The following is a 6,642-nucleotide window of genomic DNA, read 5'->3' as shown; positions in this document are numbered from 1 at the left end:
TGAGCCTGCCCCAGTACATCTTCTGGTTATGGGGTCTCATGAACCCCCATGTCCTCCACTTTGCCTTCACATTCCGCACTCCGGGTAAGCTCCCCCATTAAGGTCTCTGTCTCAGTCCAAGTCTTTCTCTGCTTCCAGACACTCTGACCATACTACCAGGCCATACCTACTTAGCACCTTTCCAGGGCTGGAAAGTACCCTGACTTTTTCTCCCCACCCCACAGAAATCATGGATAAACATTTGGTGAATTAATGAAGGGGGAATGAATGTGTGGCTTGTTTGTGCACAGAACACCCATGAAGTCTTCCTTGTTTCCAGCTCTGATAGCCCCAGTGCACCGAATCTCGGAAAGGAAAGGGGCCGAGTGCAGCAGAGAGGGGAGTGGTGGACCAGCCTTTCTTTGAGCAGCCCTAGGAACTGAAAAGGTATGCGTGTTTGGTGACAGCCCATCCATCAGCCGGTGTGTTTATGCAGTCAGCATAATTGGTTTCTGTATGTGAGATGCTTCAGGAAGGAGGAAGAAGAGAGAAGGTGCGGAGGCACAGGGGATGGGACAGTGCAGTCTATAGAGCCGGGGTGTCGAGCCCAGGATGTATGCAGGGAAACCTGTCCCAGGAAAGAACACGGGCACTTCACCTGAATCCTGAGAAGGCGCCAGAAGGCCCTCGAAGCTTTCAGTATAGCAGTCTTCTTGCTGGAACAATTGGGATGGAGTAGAGTAGAAAGACTCCAGAGAACAAACATACAGCCTCCCAGAGGAAGCCTAGAGGGTTCACAGTGATTCCCATTAGTGGGCAGGACGAGAGCATGTCCTGCTATGAGACCAGAGTAGTACCATTAAGAGAATGAGCCTTCAGCCCTGGAGTTGGCCTTGGGTGCGGCCACAAGTCCAAATTGGACCCTGCTAAGACAGAGGGAAAAGGACCAAGATGCCAAAAGTAGCCAGACTGGAAACATTCTCTTAACCGTGAGGCTTCTGGGGTCCCTCTCAAGGCCCAGGTTTTAGAGGAAGGGATATCCAGATAGAGTATAGCCTCCTGGCCTTTATTTTTTGGTATGGGGTGAGTACTTGTTTAGGACCCCTGGGCAGAGAGGAGGGGCAGTAGGAGATCCTAAGGGCCAGATTTCACTGGGTGACTGTGTGTGGAGATCCCCGAGAGCCGCTTGAGTCAGCCATTGTAGCTCTGGGCTGGCTGGGTTCCCCACAAGGTCATGTCTAATTGTCCTGTGGCCTAGCCGATTAGCACAGCTACCAGCAGCTCAGGAAGGAGGTGGACTTCCGAGCGCCAGGAATTAAGCTGAGACTTTGCAAGTTCATGCTTTCGCCTGCCCCAGAGAGCAACACGGATACCCGTGGGCAGCGCTGGGTCTCATCCAAGCTGGGCTCAAACGCTCTCATTTGTTGACTAATGTGGCCTCATTTAAAGACCAGTGTCCCCCTCAACTTAGTTCCTAATCAGGAAATCCCACTTGGGACCCCAAAACCCAATTTTCCCCAGAAGCAACCCCGGAGGGAGGAGTGGTGCCCAGCAGGGCAGGCTGCGCCCTGGCATAGGAAGGGGGACACCAAACCCATGGCTTTCTAAGAAAGGCTGTTGGCCAGCGTGTGAGGCAACGGCGTGCCCACATGGCCTGGCCACAACCAAGTCTGCCTGGGTAGATTCTCCAGGAATCACTGTGTCCGGAGAACGTGGTCAGAGATGGCAGAAGAAAAAAGAAGGTTGTTCTCCTGGCCTTGTCCTAGAAGGGGCTGAGGATGGCACCCCCGGGAGCACCATGGACATCCTTAGAGCTTGGAGAAAGGCAGGGTCAACTTAAAAAAAAACAACCTTTTAATATTACAGCATGTCCAGCATATGCTATGATACAGAGAGGAGCTGCTAACTGCCACACGCCTTTCCCAGGAACTGCGGCCATCGGGGCACACTCTTGTAGGCTCCATCTTAACCCAGGGAGACTGTACATGAGCTAGCCTCTGCAACCTGGGCACCTCCACCCAACATTTCTTTCTACCATGGTAAGATTTTGGAGAACCTTTGCCTACACCCTTGGAAAACTCTGTCTGCGCCCTTGGAAAGCCCTCTGTTGAGATGAGGATGTCCCCCTCCCAAACTATACGCATGCGCACGGGACTCTCTGGAAAGTCCCTCTGTGTCTTTTGAGGTAGTCCTGGAACAGGTGACTCGAAGGTGCCCAAGAGCTACTTTCAGCATCAGGAGACTGCCACACGCCACCTGACACTGTCAGAGCTCCAGCACCCACTTGATGAATGTGCTGAGCTCTGAAATAGGCTTCAAAGCTCGGGACATGTAAGGTTCCAAATCCAGGCTCCTGGGGCTATTGGATTTCATGATTTCTTCTGCGGCCTTGGTTACGGGCTAGCACGAATCTTCTCACCCCTTAATTATAGTCCTGGCATTCGAAAAACACACCAACACCTCTCCCTCCCTTGGCGCCATCTCCTCATTCCTCCAAACTCCCAAAAGCCATGCGGGCCAGAGTTAATCCCCTGTGCTGTTTATGACTATCCCTGTCCCCATGCTCCCCAGCTGACCGCACACTCCCTGGCCCTTGCCACCACCTGCCTTACAAGGCAGTACTGCCCGCTAGAGATGCTACTTTGGGAAGACTGAAGGGGACACAAATGTCAGGATCTTTTTTTATGTGCTGAGCCAAGCCATTCCAAGAGCCTGGAAAACAGGCGGTGTTCGGCCCCCCAAGCACACTTGGACATGCACTGTCTTCCCCGGGGGTGGGAGGTGGAGGAAAAGTCAGTAGCTGCTTCTGCCGCATGCCACTAGAGCAAAATAAAACAGTTAGACATTTTCCTCTCTCAACTGCAAATCTGATTTAGGTCTGATGCCTGTCAACCAAATGAATTAAAATGGACAAATTTAAACCTCAGCTCCATCTCTGTACAGGGGACGGAAGACCCTTCGTGATACACAGACGAGAATCTCCTCTTCTTTATTCCCTGACTGTGTACTTCTAGGGGGAGACTGCAGGAAAGCCAGAGGAAGCCTGTTGGGGTGACTACTGGGCTTTGGAGACAAGTAAAAAGGAAGGGTGGAAGGAGAAAAGCCCCCAGGAGCAGAGAGGAGGCAAGCTGGATCTAAGGGATATGAGCTAAAGATGGCTGGGGAAGGAGGTGTGCCTTTGAACTGATTCCACTCTGGGCTGCAGGAAAAGAGGAGGAATGGGACAGGTCTACATGGCCCTAGGACATGCCACCCCTTACTGTGCTTCACATAGCCAAGAAGAAAACAGACATACTGGCAATTTTAACATTAACTTGAGAAAGACACCAGATCATACAGAGTTGAGACAATACCAGCCACTTAGCTTGGAATAAAGACCCACAAGAGGGGATATGGGGCAGGAAGGAAGGTTTAGGTGGGCCCAAGAGGACCCCCTCTCCAGGAGAGACCCCACCCACATACAGCTCTGCCATACTGTCCCCAGATCATAGATGGGGTACTCCCGCCTTCTCACCCCTGCCTGTTGGCTTTGTTCCTCCATAGGAAAGGGAACACTGAAAGCCAGCAATGGAAACACACGCCTGCCTCTTGGGTAGTCTTCTCTTCTGAACCCTCAGCACAGATAAAATCCCACGGGGAAAGTTATAGTGTCAGGATGAGTATGTTTCTCAAGGTTCCTCATGTGCTCTGGCTCCCCTCCCAAGCCATACAGGAATGAGCCTTTCTGTAATCCCCAAAAGGCCTCCACCAGTGGAGGGTGGAGGGACTCCTCTCTCTGTACCACAGCACCTACAGAAACCCCTAGTACAAGAGCTGGGCAACAATCAGCCTGAGGGAGCTGTGTATGTGGAAGAAGCCTGTGAGAGTCTCAGGGAAACGGTGGCCTGGCGGGGGACACCAAAGCCAGGGAGGCTACCGAGACGCCTCTCCCCCAAGACAACTCCCAAACATGAAACCTTTCAACCAACCCTTCCACAGAGGGCTTGGAGGTAGAAGTTTGTTACCTTCTACTCTCTCGTCAGGGGAAGTCCAGGCAGGCCTTGTTCTGGAGACCCGAAAGGCCAGGTACAATGCCCCTTTTCCTCCCATCCGCGCTTTGCTGGCTATTTGGGGTCTTTCCTAGTTGCTGTGGGTCTAATCTGTCTGGGCTATAGCCAGCTCCGAGGATTACTGAACAGCTGCCCCCGTGCCCTCCCCAATGCCCCGCCGCTCCCTCTGTCCATTCCTGTCTTGGGCCTGAGAGCAAGGATACTCTGCATGTAGATCAAGAGGCTTTTCTCACTCCTCTTAGGTCACTGAACAGGAATGGTGGCATTTGCTGCCTCTGCACATGGTGGTAACTGGATCAGCAGAGAGCCCCTCACCATCCTCCTACAAGGCCTGCACCATCCTGAAATAGCCCGAATGTATGTATGGTATCTTCTGGAACAGATCAACCCAACACTTGAACATCTCTGGTATCTTGTTTATGCTTGGTAGTTACCAACAAGGCAGGTGGGATCCACAGATTCATTCCTGTGAGGGCCCTGGATCAACAGCACACATATCTTCCGAGGCTGGGGGCTGAGATCAGCACCCACACAAGCTGCCGCTTGATGGATGGCCTTCATGCAGCTGATGTCTGCAATCACAGGCTGGGCCCAGATCCAGGACCCTAACTCCAGCCTTCTCCTTTTATAGTAAAAAAAAAAAAAAAAAAAAACGAACCCAGAAAGATGGTGGCAAGAACTGCACACATAGGCAGGGGCCCAGGCAGACTGGGCACCCCGAAGTTGACAGGGGAAAGTATTGATTCTTGAAGCTGAGCTCTGCAGAGGAAAACAGGCACAGTGAAACTTCTACATGCATACTGGCCACCAACACAGCGGACAGTTTGTTGCCTTTATGCTTTGCAGTAGTGGCCTCCTGTGCATTGTGGGATATTATCAAACTACGGTCTTCTACAGGTAGAATACTCCCATCTGTTCAATAAGAAATAAAAGTTAAATGATAACTTTAAATGATTTCAACATATAATGTTTTTGATGTGTTAAGAAAAAAACTAGAACATTTTATATATATAATTATGGTAAATGCCTACAACAAAATTTTAAGTGAAAACCAACAGAAAAGTATGTGTTATGTTACAACAAAAGTATAAACTGAGGGCCAGTGAGGAGGTTGAGTGGAAAAATGCTTACTGCCAAGCCTGACAATCTGAATTGAACCCCAGGACCTACATGGTGAAAAGAGAAAACTGACTGCGGCACACACACACACCCACCCACCCACTCACCCACACCCATACACACAGCCAGCACGTATGAAATGACATTTGCAAAAATATATGAAGGAGATATGCTAAAATTATTAGTAGTGGTTATCTTGAAGTGGTGAAAAGTAATTTTTTGTTTGTCTTTCCATGCTAGAATCAAATTCAGGGCTAGCATGTTTTAGGCAAATGCCCTACTGTGCAACTGTATCTCCAGCCAGCAGTGTGGGTTTTTATGAATATCATTTTTTTCTCTTTTGTACTTGCCTAGTTTTTACAAAATTCTATAGAGCTCTGTAAGCAGAGAAAGATTGCTTAAGAAAAAGAATAATAGTGAGTTTAGAAACAGCAAGAACACTTTTCTGAAGCCTCTGCAGGCGCTGCCCAGTGTCCCCAGGGTAAAGGCTCTTTCCCACTGAGCACACTGCCGCTGAGGGCTGGGCTGAGCCTGATGGCTATGCAGGGGACGGCCTGGGCTGATAAGAAGCCTGCAGGGTCCTTTCTATTTACTGCTGGCTGGAGACATAGAGTCTGCGTCCACACACACACATGCCTTTGCTGCCCAGGCCTAGGCTAATGTTCAATGGAAGCCACTAAGCCCTATAAAACCCTAAGAGACATGGGGTCCAGTCTGATGCCTCCCTGGAAAGCCCAGGGTTTCCTCTCACAGAAAAGCCAGGGCTCCAGAAGGTTCTGGCACCGAGCTGTGTCCTTAGAGATACAATGACCCGCACAGCAGGAGACAGAGAGTTTGAGGGACCAGGGAACCCTGTAGAGGACAGAGAGGGTAGGCTAAGGGATGTGACTGTTAGGAGAAGATATCAAAGCTGGTGGAGAGACAGGAAAAGATAAGCAGGGTCAGGGTTAGATAGCCTTTGTTTGTTCTGCTTGAGGCAGATTTGGAGACTGGGGAACAGTGACATTTTATTAGCTTTCCCCTCCATGTGTTTTCTGGGAGAAATCTCTGCCCAGCAGGCAGATCTGAACCAGCCATTTCCTTTTACTCAGATCCCCCAGACTACCTTCCAGCAAAGAGCAGAAGATCCTTGTGTTATGCTTAGATAACCCTTGTTAGGGTCCTCAGTCAGAGCCAGGGGTTGGAGGAGCCGTCTCTGATGTGGAGAACACAACAGACACTCACATGCAGCCCCAAAGGCACCAGGCACCCAACGCCTACTCTTTCCTACCTACCTGAGGTTGGTGGGGATCCCAGTAGGATAGTGTCAGAGAGAGGGGTGATGCCCTCCCTTGGGATAGGTTGCACTGAAGAGCTCTAAACCTAAAAGGTCCCTGTGGAAACAAGGGAACAGTTTGAGAAAGTCAGAGTCTCTTCACACGACATTAGAGACATCAGAAACCATTGCCTCCAGAAGCGGGGAGCAGGGCCAGAGGGCCCAGGGCAGTGCTGGTCC

The 6,642-nt window shown here is 50.5% G+C and overlaps 1 long non-coding RNA gene across 1 annotated transcript; it reads left to right on the top strand.

The window, feature by feature from the left end:
• The first annotated feature begins 321 nt into the window (after window positions 1–321).
• On the top strand, window positions 322–4,717 carry LOC132655461 (uncharacterized). Its single transcript, XR_009593271.1, has 3 exons — window positions 322–426; window positions 1,846–2,018; window positions 4,271–4,717. It is a non-coding gene; the product is annotated as an uncharacterized LOC132655461 (long non-coding RNA).
• Window positions 4,718–6,642: the final 1,925 nt, after the last annotated feature.

This window comes from Meriones unguiculatus, chromosome 7 (assembly GCF_030254825.1).
Source record: "Meriones unguiculatus strain TT.TT164.6M chromosome 7, Bangor_MerUng_6.1, whole genome shotgun sequence".
Lineage (NCBI taxonomy): Eukaryota > Metazoa > Chordata > Mammalia > Rodentia > Muridae > Meriones > Meriones unguiculatus.
The sequence above is the reverse complement of the archived record's forward strand: the minus strand, read 5'-3'. Positions and strand labels throughout refer to the sequence as shown.